The following is a 13,948-nucleotide window of genomic DNA, read 5'->3' on the forward strand; positions in this document are numbered from 1 at the left end:
CCAGGAATATATGCTTAGAAAACTAATCATCACATTACCTGAACAAGTCATGTGATCATTTTAATAGATGCAGAAAAGCATTAGGCAAAATTCAATGCCATTTGTGATTAAAATTCTCAACTGAACAGAGATGGAAGGAAATTTCTTTGATCTGATAAAGAACATGTATGTAAAACCTACTGTTAATATCATATGTGCTATTATGCTTTCTCCATAATACCAGAAAATAAACAAGGAAGACCCATCCCAATAATTCAGCATTTCACTGGAGATCCTAATCAGTTCAAGAAACAAGAAAATGCATAAACTTTGAATAGACAGACACAAAACTGCCTTTATGCATAGACATCGTAATTGATTACATAGAAAATCCTAAGCAATCTGTAAAAGTTTTAAAAAAAACTGATAATTAAACTGATAATTAAATAGCAAACTTTTAAATTTGGACAAAGATACTAGGACAATATAAAAATCCATTAATTTATGTATGATAGCAACAAACTATTGTACAATAAAATCAAAATAAATAACCCTATCTGGAATACCATCAAAATACATGAGACTTGGGAATACATTTAATAAAAGATATTGAATATCTCTGCACTAAAAGTTATAAAAATAATAGAAATTAAGACAAATTATACTACATGCTATGTATATTTAATATAGGTAAAACACTAGTTCTCTCCAATTTAACCTACAGATCTAATTTAATTTCAATCAAAACAGAGCTGATTTGATTTTAGAAATTGACAAGCTGCTTCATTAAGGGAAGTGATAAGGACCTAGAATAGCCAAAGAATCTTGAAATAAAACCAAAATAGGTTTAGAGAATTTATACTGATTACAAAATTAACTCTAAATCTTCATACATTTTCTGGTGGGAGTATGAAATGAGTCACTTTGGACATCTATTTGGCAGGTTATTATAAAATTAAACATACAACTACCTTATGACCCAGCAATTTCTCTTCTAGTTATTTAACCAAGGATGTGTACTCAAAAAGACTTGTACTCAAGTGTTTCTAGTAGGTTATTGTAACAGCCTCAACTAGAAACAACTCAACTGTTCAACAGGAGAATAGATAAACAAATAAGGGGGGGAGGGTGTTGTGATGGTTGACACTGATTTACTAGAAAAGGGCACAAGGAAACTTTCTGGAAGGATGGGGATGTTCCATACCTTCATTAAGGTATCGATTACCGATATTTATACATCTTTCAAAATTCTAAATCTTACACAAGATCTATGCTTTCCACTGTATATAAATTTTACCTTATTAAAAATAAAATGTATGTGTGTATGTCTGACAATGTTTTGTGTGTGTGTGTGTGTGTGTGCACCTTAACAGAATAACAAATCCTTTACAGGCTTTACTTCTCCTTTCAGCACTCACACACATAGACACAGTACACTTTTATAATGAGGAAAAAATTACCGTGTTTTATAAGTGTTATTTTGGTAACATTAAGTGAATGATATCTCAAAACCTATTCACTATAGGTAGGAAAAAGACTTAATCTTAATGCAAAAAATAAACAGTATATTTATTCCTGAAATACACAAATTAGATGAGTTATTGATATGATTAAAACAAAAATATTTTCAAATATGAAGTCTAATTTACTATTACATAACATGTTAGTTTCCTACTTCTTCTCTAATAAAGCATCACAAGCTTAGTGGCTTGAATTTTTTTTTTTTAAGATTTTATTTTTTACTTGAGAGAGAGAGAGAGAAAGAGAGAGAGAGCGTGCATGCACGAGTGGGGGAGGGGCAGAGGGAGAGTGAGACGCAGACTCCCCGCTGAGCAGGGAGTCCAATGTGGAACTTGGGATCACGACCCTGGGATCACGACCTGAGCCGAAGGCAGACGCTTAACTGACTGAGCCATCCAGCACCCAGGTGCCCCAAAACCCATATCTTTTAGAGGATTGGCTAGAGGGTCTGATTTGACACTAAGCAACAGACATTAAGTGACTGAGGATTCAAATCTTATCAGAAGCTTAATCCTATCATGAGGCCACCATTCTCATGATCTCATCTAAGCCTCACCAATTATGAATGGCTTCACCTCCAAATATCATCATATTGGGCATTAGAACTTCAACATATGAATTGGGGGGGGCACATTCAGCCTGTAACACAAAGTAATATAAACTAGTTTTTGTGTTTGAGAGAAAGCCTGTGGAAACACTGATAGAGATGTCTGCTAATATTTCAAGCTGCTGAAACCTCCAATCCCCCAGGATAAATTTTGGCACAAAAGCTCAGCCCACTATATTATGAATAAGCATTGAGCATCTGAGCATCAATCACCCTGACTTTCATGGATTGTGCTGAATTGGGTTTCTGTAGACTGGGATGCACATACTGTAAGGAAATTCTAATTGCCTTATGAAGAAAAAAAAAGTTATAGCAGAGGGCACTGACATTCCAGCAGGGGAGTTCAAGCGTCTGAGGCAGTGATAGACTGACCCATTTTAACACAATAATGTGCTTCTTGCCCTTCTCACTCCCATTAGCTCACTGGTTGCTTAGCTTGTGGAAGGAAATAAATGTAAATGGTTTGTAACCAAGTATGTATGTCATTAGTAATTTCTACCAGTATTGCCTACCCTTTGATACCCTGAACTGAAGATTTTTCACCTATAATCTTCACCTAGTACCAACAATAAAACAACCACAAAAGAAGCAACAACGAGGTGGAAGACATAAGTAATTCATAGATATGAATAAGTCTCTGATCTTTACAACTCATGTGAATGCCCAATAGCCCATGAAAGTAGTAGTTACAGAAGCTTTGCTGGGCCCAACAGCATGTTCTCCTTCTTGCCAAAATGTTTCTAGTTACTGGCCCTTCTGAATGTCTAAACAATGAGGAGAAAAGGAAAATACTGAACTCTCAGCATGGTACCATGTCTCAAAGAGAATGTATTATTATTCTGTTGCTGTATAAGAAATTACCATGAACTTAGTGGTTTAAAAACACAAACAAACAAACAAACAAAAATATGCACTTATTAGCTCACAATTCCACAGGTCAGAAGTGTGGCATCCTATATAGGGTATTGCAAGGCCAAGATCAAGGTATCAGCCAGGCTTAGCTCTGATATGGATGCTCTTGGGAAGACCCACAACTCAACTCATGCAAATTGTTAGCAGAATTCAATAACATTTGGCTGTAGAAGTTTAGTCTTTTCTTGGCTGGCCGTCAGTCAAGAGTGGCTCTCAACTCCTAGAAGAGGGTCTCAGGGCCTTGCACATTGCTCCCTCCATCTTTAAAGCTAGCTAAAGTGTGTTGAATCCTTCTCCTGTTCCAAGTCTCTCTGACCAACTCCCACTGTACTTTCTTCAACCTGCCAGAGAAAACTCTCTGCTTTTAAAGGGTTCATATGATTCAATTAGGTCTACCTGGATAACTTTTAAGATTAACTCAAAGTCCACTGTTGGATATAAGTAACTGACCTCCATGTAAGTTAATTACATACAGATACTTGAGATGTAGTAATTTAACTACCTCTGCAAAATGCCTTTTTCTATCTAATGTAACATAATCACAGGTTTGATATCTCATCACATTCACAATCATAGGGACTTAGGGGAGGCATTTTGGGGCATCTTAGAATTCTCGTTATCAAAGAAATTAAACAGCCACTTGTGAAAAATAGTTTAGCTCATACGTCTTCCACTCTGGGAAAGATAGCAATTCTTTCTGACCACAACTAATAGGTATTCTGAGTATGGTTTGCTTTTCCTCCCTACAGCTCTTCAGCCAGCATCATTATCCATGGGCTCACAGAGTATAGCATTTATCAACATGGGATCCCAAATAATACCACCATGGACTAAGGAACCAATTTTGTGGCCAAGAAGTGTGGCAATGGGAACATGATTATGGATCCACTATTCTTAGCATAAACCACATTGCCAAGAAGATGGCAGCTTAATGAAGCATTGGAATACCCTCGTGAAGGTGCAGCTAAGGAGCTAGTTAGAGATGATATACTAAGAAGTTATAAGAAGCTGTTAGGGTCTGGTATAGCTCAGCCATCTGGCATTATATGCTGCTGTGTCACCAATAATTAGACCACACAGATCGGGTATGAAAGTTAGAATGTCTTTGCCCTCCACTACTCCCAAGGATACACGTAAAGAATTTGTACTTCTTTCCTCACAATTTTATACCCTGTGGGTCTAGACATCTTGCATCCCAGAGCAGTAGATATAGTAAGATTCCCACTAAACATGAATTTTCAGTAGTCACCTGATCACGTTGGACTCCATATGCAGACCAGTCATGAGGCAAAGAAAGAAGTTGTCATACTTGCAGGGTTATCACCTTATTTTAGTATATGTATATGTTTATTTTACATAAACATATGTATAGGTACATATGCATACGTATATACAAATACATATGCTTATTTTACTTTTCAAAAGAAACATGTTTTCTAAAATGAGGTCCATATTTTGCATCAACATCATGTTACTAGTGTTATGTCTAAGTTATAAATTCCAGTAAGTCTCTTTGGTTCATGGAACACTCACAATGATCATTTAAAATCATCAATGACTTATTCTGTGCAATGATCCAGAAAACATATTCAGAATTACCCAGATATATTAGAGTCAAGATATAATATAATAAATTTTTGGCATAAAATGAGGCTAGTAAAGGTTAAAAAAAAAATGTTCAGCAGCTCCAAAATGAAGAGAGAGAGAGAGAGAGATTTTAGATCATAGTAAAATGAAGGATGGGGCCAAACTTACTACCTCTGATATATATCTGAAAAAGAAAATGTAATATCTAAGTAAAGCCATAACTCTGAAATAAATATCTTATCAAGTAATACCTCAGTAAAGCCATCATTTCCTGAGAAATTGCTATATACCATGCACTGGACTAAGTATTTCACATGCAGAAACTATCACCTGTGAAGTGGGTACTATTATTATATCCATGTTGAAAGAAGGAAACTGAGTCAATAATCACACCAGAGTGATTAAGCTAATAAATGCTAAAATAAAGTTAACAAAAATAATGATAACGATAGCTATAATTAATTAATGCTTACTATGTATGAAAAATTGTATAAATAAATGACAATTGTCAACATGAAGTAGTAGCCCATGCATTTTTGTACAAAATATTGTTAATAAATTTTGGGTAAGTTGGTAAGCAAATTGATCCCCATAGTTTGAAACAACCATTTATTTGAAAAGTAACATACTCTATTTTTCTGTGTTTTATATTGATTATTTTGATAAAATACAGGTCCAATTTTCAGGCTTTCAAACATACCAAATAATTTTTAAATTTTGTTTTGTAATTAAGGGAATAGGATTTTCTCCTTTTGTATATTCAATATGCACTACTGCAGCAATAGAAAATGAATAAAACTAATATGTACTCAGGTATATCAAACATTAATTTGTAAAGTAGTATCAGTCAACAATGTTAAATTTTTTCCTCAATTTTCCTAGAAATATTTCACTATTTACTCTGTGACACCTTTTTCTACTCTCATGTACTTAACATGCTCGTATCAAATAGTTTTCATATTGTTTGGATTCTGTGCCATGCAAATAAAATCGCCAATCTTGTTATAACTATGGAAAAAGTATGAATAAATAGATGTTGAACGAACATTTGTGTAAGTGCAAATATTTTCATTCATTGCATCTAGTTTTCATTTAGAAATCTGTCCTTCTACTTTCTGTTTTTGGTCTGCATTAACAAGATTTTTTTCTCAGAAGTGCCATCTGGATGCATTTCAGGGCAGAATTGAAGAAAACAGACCTTTGGAGTCAGGCCGATTCTAAAGAAGGGGCTTGAATCCCAACTCAAGACACCAATTTGCTGAGATATTTTAGGCAAGCTGTTCAAATATTTCAAGGCTTCATTTTCTTATCTATAAAATGTGAAAAATAAGAATTCTACATTCTAAAAGTGCTTAGACAAGTGCCTGACATGTAGTAAGCATTCCATAGATGTTATTTATCATTGTCCTTATTATTGTTATTAAATGAAAAATTAATGAACTATAAATAAGATCAATTGAAGAAACATCAAAAGATGCTGTCTCCTAACTACCAATTTCTTGGGCCATTGGTTTTGAAAATAAAGATTAAATCAGCCATACTCAACCCAAAACAAAAGTTAACGTCTTTCTCACTATGGTACAAATTCCAATACCTGGATTTTCTACTTCATGACTTAAAATGATTTTTTAAAATGGCCTATGTTCCATGATATTACAAATAGGAGAATTCTTAATATGTTTATGCTTTTACTATTAGTTTTGGAACTATGAGAATAACTCCATGATTTCAAATATGGAGGTTTAAATATGTATCCTCCAAGAATCCAAATGAAATTAATCTTTGAAAGCATTCAGCAATTAATTTATATTGAAAGTTTACTATTTGTGTCAATAGTAACAACAGTTTTGTTCCTTTTCAAATTTTCAACATGTATACGGTTGACCCTTGAATAACACAGGGGTTATGGGCATAGTCAAAAATCTACACAAAACATTTTTTTTGATTCTCCCAAAGCTTAACAGCCCACTGTTGACTTGAAGCCTTACAGATAACATAAACAAGCAATCAACACATATTTTATAAAGTAAGCTAGAGAAAAAAAGATGTCATTCAAAAAATCATAAGGAAAATACATGTATAGTGCCATATGTATCCAAAGAAATCCATGTGTAAGTGAACCTGCACAGTTCAAACCTGTGTCATTCAAGGGTCAGCTATATTTGAGAACGAAAGTGGTTTATTTAAATACATTAATTTCATTTCATTGTATTGTTCTGTGGTATTCGCAGGAAAAAGCATTTCAAATATTTCATTTAAAAAAATCAAATGCAAATAAAGTTTGGCTTCTTGGATGTATTTTGCCCAGAGGTTCCTGAAATTTTCATAGAAAGCCCTTAAGAAGATAAAAGTGGTACGAGAAATATAGTAGTTGCTATTGTTAATACTGGAATCCCAAGAAATAAATGTCCTCCAATTCAGAAAATTTCCTACTCCTTATAAATATTCATATTACTCCTTCCTATGAATATTTATGGACACGTATTTCTAACAATGTTCATTAAAACAGCCAAGGAAACATTCAGTTGAAAATCTCCAACTTAGAACACTGTGGAAATTTATCTCAATGAGATAACTATTCTACTCATGCCTATTGGTGGGGGGGGTGTCTGTGTGTTAGAAATCTGTTAGATTTCATTTTATCTCAGAAAACAATAAACTAAAGAATGTGTAACTGATCTTGCAGAAATTGAAAAAATTACAAATTTCTGTTCATACTTATGTTCTTCACTAAGTACCAGGCTTTGTGCTGGGCTCTAGGAATATAGAAGTGAGATATATATATATATATAATGTACTTATATGTATATGTAAGGTGTGTACATATATACATCTATACATTCCTTTTCTTAAGCATCTAGCAAGAGATACATAAATGTGGTGAGAATGATAGTGACACTAAAATTGTACTTTCCATACTGATCTGCAAGCATTAAGAGAGAGAAGAAAGAGAAATATCTCTCTACAACTATGGTATTGTCCAGAAAGAAAAATCAAATATGTAGGAACTGTGAGAATTTTGATTGTTTTATTATCTTACTGATTCTCTGAAGGTAATGGTTAGCCTTGTGTTCACTCGCTTCTATTCTTCTGATTTTTGTGTTCAAAATGGCCACCCCATCTCTGGTCTCACTCGGTATTAGGAGTGGCAGAAAGAATGTAACCAAGATGCCAGGCTTTTATGTCACCATGGAAGAGCTATTGCATTAGCAGACTAGGAAGCCAATGTTTTGACAAAAAAAATCAAAGCCTTCCTCAAAAAGTAATGACAAAAACTTACCATTTCCTTCAATAAAAAATACTACTTGAGCATCTATTCTGTGCCAGTATTAGTTCTAGGAGCAAATATATTTCTGAACAAAACAAACTTGCATTTTGCCTTGATGTTCATACTCTAGCATATTCATGGCCTTTATCTTGAAGAGTCACTAAGGAAAGTCTAAGTATAAAAATTTACACAAAATACAGATAAAATGACTTGTTCCAAGGGTATAATGAGGTACAAAAGATTCTCAAAAAGACCATGTGCTTTAAAAAGGAAAACACATTCAGAGAGCCTGTATCATTTTTCCCAAATCTACTCCAATAAGATGTCATATGTCATGGTAAAATAATTTTAGAAAATGCTCCAACCATCCCCTTCTTTTTATTAAAAACACATATTGGCAGGTTAAAGCCTCTGAGATTTGTTACAATGTAAAAACCACTGCACTTGACTGAATCCTGTGTTTTTCAAAGTTGAATTTCCTATAAAAATTACTTTCACTGATCATCTGTCTTACAGAATTAGTATTTCATAGTATAATTTTTGATACGCCTTGGTTTAGTTATTATATCCACGTAGATTCACATAAACCTTCAGAATAAGATCAAGACACTCCTACAAAGGTAAATATATGTGTACTGTAGGAAAAAATTGGGCAGAATGATTATATTTCTTAATTATATATATATTTTGTTTCTCCCTTAATAATTGTCCTCACTGGCATCATGACAGAGATATGGTCATCAAAAAGGCAATTCATAAAGAAACCAAAGATATATTATTTGCAATGTACATTTTATTTCAAATTAATGTTACTTAGAATGTTACTAAAATTATTTTCATATGGGTTTCCTTATTGTTTTAACTTAAGAATAAAAATAAGAGTAGGAGGCGCCTGGGTGGCTCAGTCGTTAAGCGTCTGCCTACGGCTCAGGTCATGATCCCAGGGTCCTGGGATCGAGCCCCGCATCGGGCTCCCTGCTCTGCGGGAAGCCTGCTTCTCCCTCTCCCTCTCCCCCTGCTTGTGTTCCCTCTCTTGCTGTCTCTCTGTCAAATAAATAAATAAAATCTTTAAAAAAAAAAAAAAGAATAAAAATAAGAGTAAACCTTTAACTTCAACCATGTCTATCCCAGATGGTATTTGCATTGGGACAAGGACACTATAATAGTTTTCAGAAACCTAACACTGTCCACAAGAGAGTCTCCCTTTAAAATACTCAGCTATCCTTCTTTCTAACATTGGAAGCCAGTTCAGTAGAACCATGCCTATTTATGCCTATTTTTTTATTATATGCCTAAAATATGCCTATTTTTAGGGCTACTACCAAACTAGAAGTCCAGGTCTATTTATTTAATGTGTCTAAGTTTATTTATGATGAAATAAAATTGCATTTTCAAAAGGATATGAGGTCTTCAGAATGAGTCTCAGAAGGTGTAGTTGTCATTGGTAACTATTACATTAGGCTTTTCATAGATTATAGGAAGTTTTAACAGTCAAGAATAATAAATAATCTCAGAGTGTCCACTTAAAATGGCCTTCACATTTTATTTTACAGGTCACTTGACTAACTCGGGAAAGAAAGCTATTAGACAACACCTGCAAATCAATCAATGTGATACAATACATTAATAAAAGAAAGAAAAAGAACCATATGATCCTCTCAATAGATGCAGAAAAAGCATTTGATGAAGTACAGCATCCTTTCTTGATCAAAACTCTTCAGAGTATAGGATAGAGGGTACATACCTCAATATCATAAAAGCCATCTATGAAAAACCCACAGCGGATATCATTCTCAATGGGGAAAAACTGAGAGCTTTCCCCCTAAGGTCAGGAACACGGCAAGGATGTCCACTATCACCACTGCTATTCAACATAGTACTAGAAGTCCTAGCCACAGCAATCAGAAAACAAAAAGAAATAAAAGGCATCCAAATCGGCAAAGAAGAAATCAAACTCTCACTCTTTGCAGATGATATGATACTTTATGTGGAAAACCCAAAAGACTCCACCCCAAAATTGCTAGAACTCATACAGAATTCAGTAAAGTGGCAGGATATAAAATCAATGCACAGAAATCAGTGGCATTCCTATAGACCAACAACAAGACAGAAGAAAGAGAAATTAAAGAGTCAATCCCATTTACAATTGCACCCAAAACCATAAGATACCTAGGAATAAATCTAACCAAAGAGGCAAAGAATCTGTACTCAGAAAACTATAAAATACTCATGAGAGAAATTGAGGAAGACACAAAGAAATGAAAAATGTGCCATGCTCATGGATTGGAAGAACAAATATTGTGAAGATGTCAATGCTACCTAGAGCAATCTACACATTCAATCAATCCCCATCAAAATACCATCAACTTTTTTCAAAGAAATGGAACAAATAATCTTAAAATTTGTATGGAACCAGAAAAGACCCCAAATAGCCAGAGGAATGTTGAAAAAGAAAAGCAAAGCTGGCGGCATCACAATTCCGGACTTCAAGCTCTATTACAAAGCTGTCATCAGCAAGACAGTATGGTACTGGCACAAAAACAGACACATAGATCAATGGAACAGAATAGAGAGCCCAGAAATGGACCCTCAACTCTGTGGTCAACTTATCTTTGACAAAGCAGGAAAGAATGTCCAATGGAAAAAACAGTCTCTTCAACAAATGGTGTTGGGCAAATTGGACAGCCACATGCAGAAGAATGAAACTGGACCATTTCCTTACACCACACACAAAAATAGACTCAGAATGGTTGAAAGACCTAAATGTGAGACAAGAGTCCATCAAAATCCTAAAGGAGAACACAGGCAGCAACCTCTTCGACCTCAGCCACAACAACTTCTTCCTAGAAACATCGCCAAAGGCACGGGAAGCAAGGGCAAAAATGAACTATTTGGACCTCATCAAGATAAAAAGCTTTTGCACAGCAATAGAAACAGTCAACAAAATCAAAAGACAACCGACAGAATGGGAGAAGATATTTCTGATATCAGATATATCAGATAAAGGGCTAGTATCCAAAATCTATAAAGAACTTCTTAAACTCAACACCCAAAGAACAAATGATCCAATCAAGTAATGGGCAGAAGACATGAACAGACATTTTTCCAAAGAAGACATCCAAATGGCCAACAGACACATGAAAAAGTGCTCAGCATCGCTTGGCATCAGGGAAATCCAAATCAAAACCTCAATGAGATATCACCTCACACCAGTCAGAATGGCTAAAATTAACAAGTCAGGAAATGACAGATATTGGCAGGGATGCGGAGAAAGGGGAACCCTCCTACACTGTTGTTGGGAATGCAAGCTGGTGCAGCCATTCTGGAAAACAGTATGGAGGTTCTTTAAAAAGTTGAAAATAGAGCTACCATACGATCCAGCAATTGCACTACTGGGTATTTACCCCAAAGGTACAAATGTAGGGATCCAAAGGGGTATGTGCACCCCGATGTTTATAGCAACAATGTCCACAATAGCCAAACTGTATAAAGAGCCAAGATGTCCATCGCCAGATGAATGGATAAAGAAGATGTGGTATATATATATATATATATATATATATATATATATATATATACGATGGAATATTATGCAGCCATCAAAAAGAATGAAACCTTGCCATTTGCAACGACGTGGATAGAACTGGAGAGTGTTATGCTGAGCGAAATAAGTCAATCTGAGAAAGCCATGTATCATATGACCTCACTGATATGAGGAACAAACTGAGGGCTGCTGGAGTGGTGGGGGGTGGGAGAGATGGGGTGGCTGGGTGATAGACATTGGAGACGGTATGTGCTATGGTGAGCATTGTGAATTGTGCAAGACTGTTGAATCACAGATCTGTACCTCTGAAACAAATAATACATTATATGTTTAAAAAAAAAAAAGAAGAAGATAGCAGGAAGGGAAGAATGAAGGGGGGAAATCGGAGGGAGAGATGAACCATGGGAGACGATGGACTCTGAAAAACAAACTGAGGGTTCTAGAGGGGAGGGGGGTGGGAGGATGGATTAGTCTGGTGATGGGTATTAAAGAGGGCACGTTCTGCATGGAGCACAGGGTGTTATACGCAAACAATGAATCATGGAACACTACATCAAAAACTAATGATGTAATGTATGGTGATTAACATAACATAATAAAAAAATGGAAAAAAAAAGAAAGCTATTAGAGTACAATTAGTTTTGAGTAAGTTTAATGTTTTCTCTTAACTCTTTTTCTTAACTTCAGAGAAGATATTAATTTATATCAATTGACTAGGGTGTTCTGTAAGAAAGTTATCCATACTCAAAATGGATTAATTTCTAATTTGTTTTCAGGCATGAGACATCCCAAAAATTTGAAGCCACTTTTTGCACTAGCAGGATTTTAAAAATGAGTTGGAAAGAAACAAAGCAGGGCATGAAATATAGAGAATAGGTACAATTCCTAGTTCTTAATAACAGTGAAATATAATTAGAAAATGCAAAAGAAGAAACTGAGAAAATTTTTTCCACCCAAATAAAACCCCTTATTTCTTGAGTGTCAAACCATGAAAAGTGCATCCAACTCTAGTTTATACCCCAAAATGTAGTAACTTAGTAATATTTGTTAAATGTTAAATATTATAATATAAAAATATGACAGTTAATAAATAAATACAAGATTGAATTGAATTGAGTTGAATCGAATTTGGTTAACAATGCTATTTTTTAAAATTTTATTAAATTGAGAAAAAAGTTATTTGAATAAGCATCTGTAGACATTTTAGACAAGATGTTAGAATGAACACAATAGTTATAATCCCTTACTTTCCACTCTATGTGAAAAAAAAAATTTTTTGAAAAAAAAAGAGAGAGAAAACCTGTATCAATATGGAAAACAGAAGGTAAATGTTATTAGTGTGATAGAGTTTCATTGACAAGACCTTGATAGAAGCACTGAGAACCTGTTTCATACCTCTCTTATTCCAGTTGACCCTTTCTTCCTCTCCCATCCGAAAAAAGAGAACAAAAATAAAGATTGAGGAGATCTTTAAAAACTGTCTCTACTGGTCCCAACTAAAAGGATGATGATGGAGGTAAGAAGTCTGGGCTCTCATTTCTTTTGACTGGTTAAAGAAGGATATCAGAGGTCAAAGATTTCCTTCTAATGTAGAAAGTGATGACAGTTGAGTTCAGTCATAGCAATATACCTGAGGTTTACACTTGGAATCATTAACTATAAAAAGCAAAGAAAATCACATTCCTGTGAGTTTCACAAAGATGTTTTCAGTTAAAAAAAAAAAAAAAAAAGTGTCTCCAAGGCATTCCTGGCTATCTATGTGTTTAGTTCTTTTTGCACATTGCTCCCACACTCTCCCACCAGACTAGAAATTTACCATCAAGTTTTAATGTTTTAGCTCCCTCCCTGGAGATCCTTATGGGTAAATTTTGGTCAAGCACGTCACCTAGTCATGAAAAACCCTGTTCAACTTAGATACATACTATGTAACCAAATACAGAACAGGTGTTGTCTACCTCAGTGGCAGACAAATGGATAACATTAAAGCATAGATGTTTCCACTAATTAAACAACTTACTCAAAATTCAAAGAAAATGGGAGATGCCATGATCTGAACTGGATTTGCTACTTGAAAATATGAAGTTAAACATATGACTGATTTAAACAAAATTCCGAAGAAAAGTGTATCTATAAAATTTAACAGGAAAAGAGAGATTTCTAAGATTAGGAAACATTATATAGGTAAATAAGATGATTATTGAATTAAAATTATAATTGTATCAGGGCACCTGGTTAAGTGTCTGACTCTTGATTTCAGGCCAGGCCATGATCTCAGGGTGGTGAGATCATGCCCTGTGTCAGGCTTTGCACTGGGCTTGGAGTCTGCGTAAGATTCTCTCTCTCCCTCTCTCCCTCCCCCTTCTCTGTCTATCTAAAAAAAAAAAAAAATTACAACAGTGTCTGTGAGGAGCTGGTCAGATGCTGATGAAAATAATATTACATTTCAAAAAGAAAATATTAAATTGCCCATAAATAAAAGTGGGCAGATTTTCCCAGAAATGAGAGAAAAAGTAATACAGAGGTCTTTTGA

The sequence above is a fragment of the Halichoerus grypus genome, chromosome 3, assembly GCF_964656455.1.
Source record: "Halichoerus grypus chromosome 3, mHalGry1.hap1.1, whole genome shotgun sequence".
Classification (NCBI taxonomy): domain Eukaryota; kingdom Metazoa; phylum Chordata; class Mammalia; order Carnivora; family Phocidae; genus Halichoerus; species Halichoerus grypus.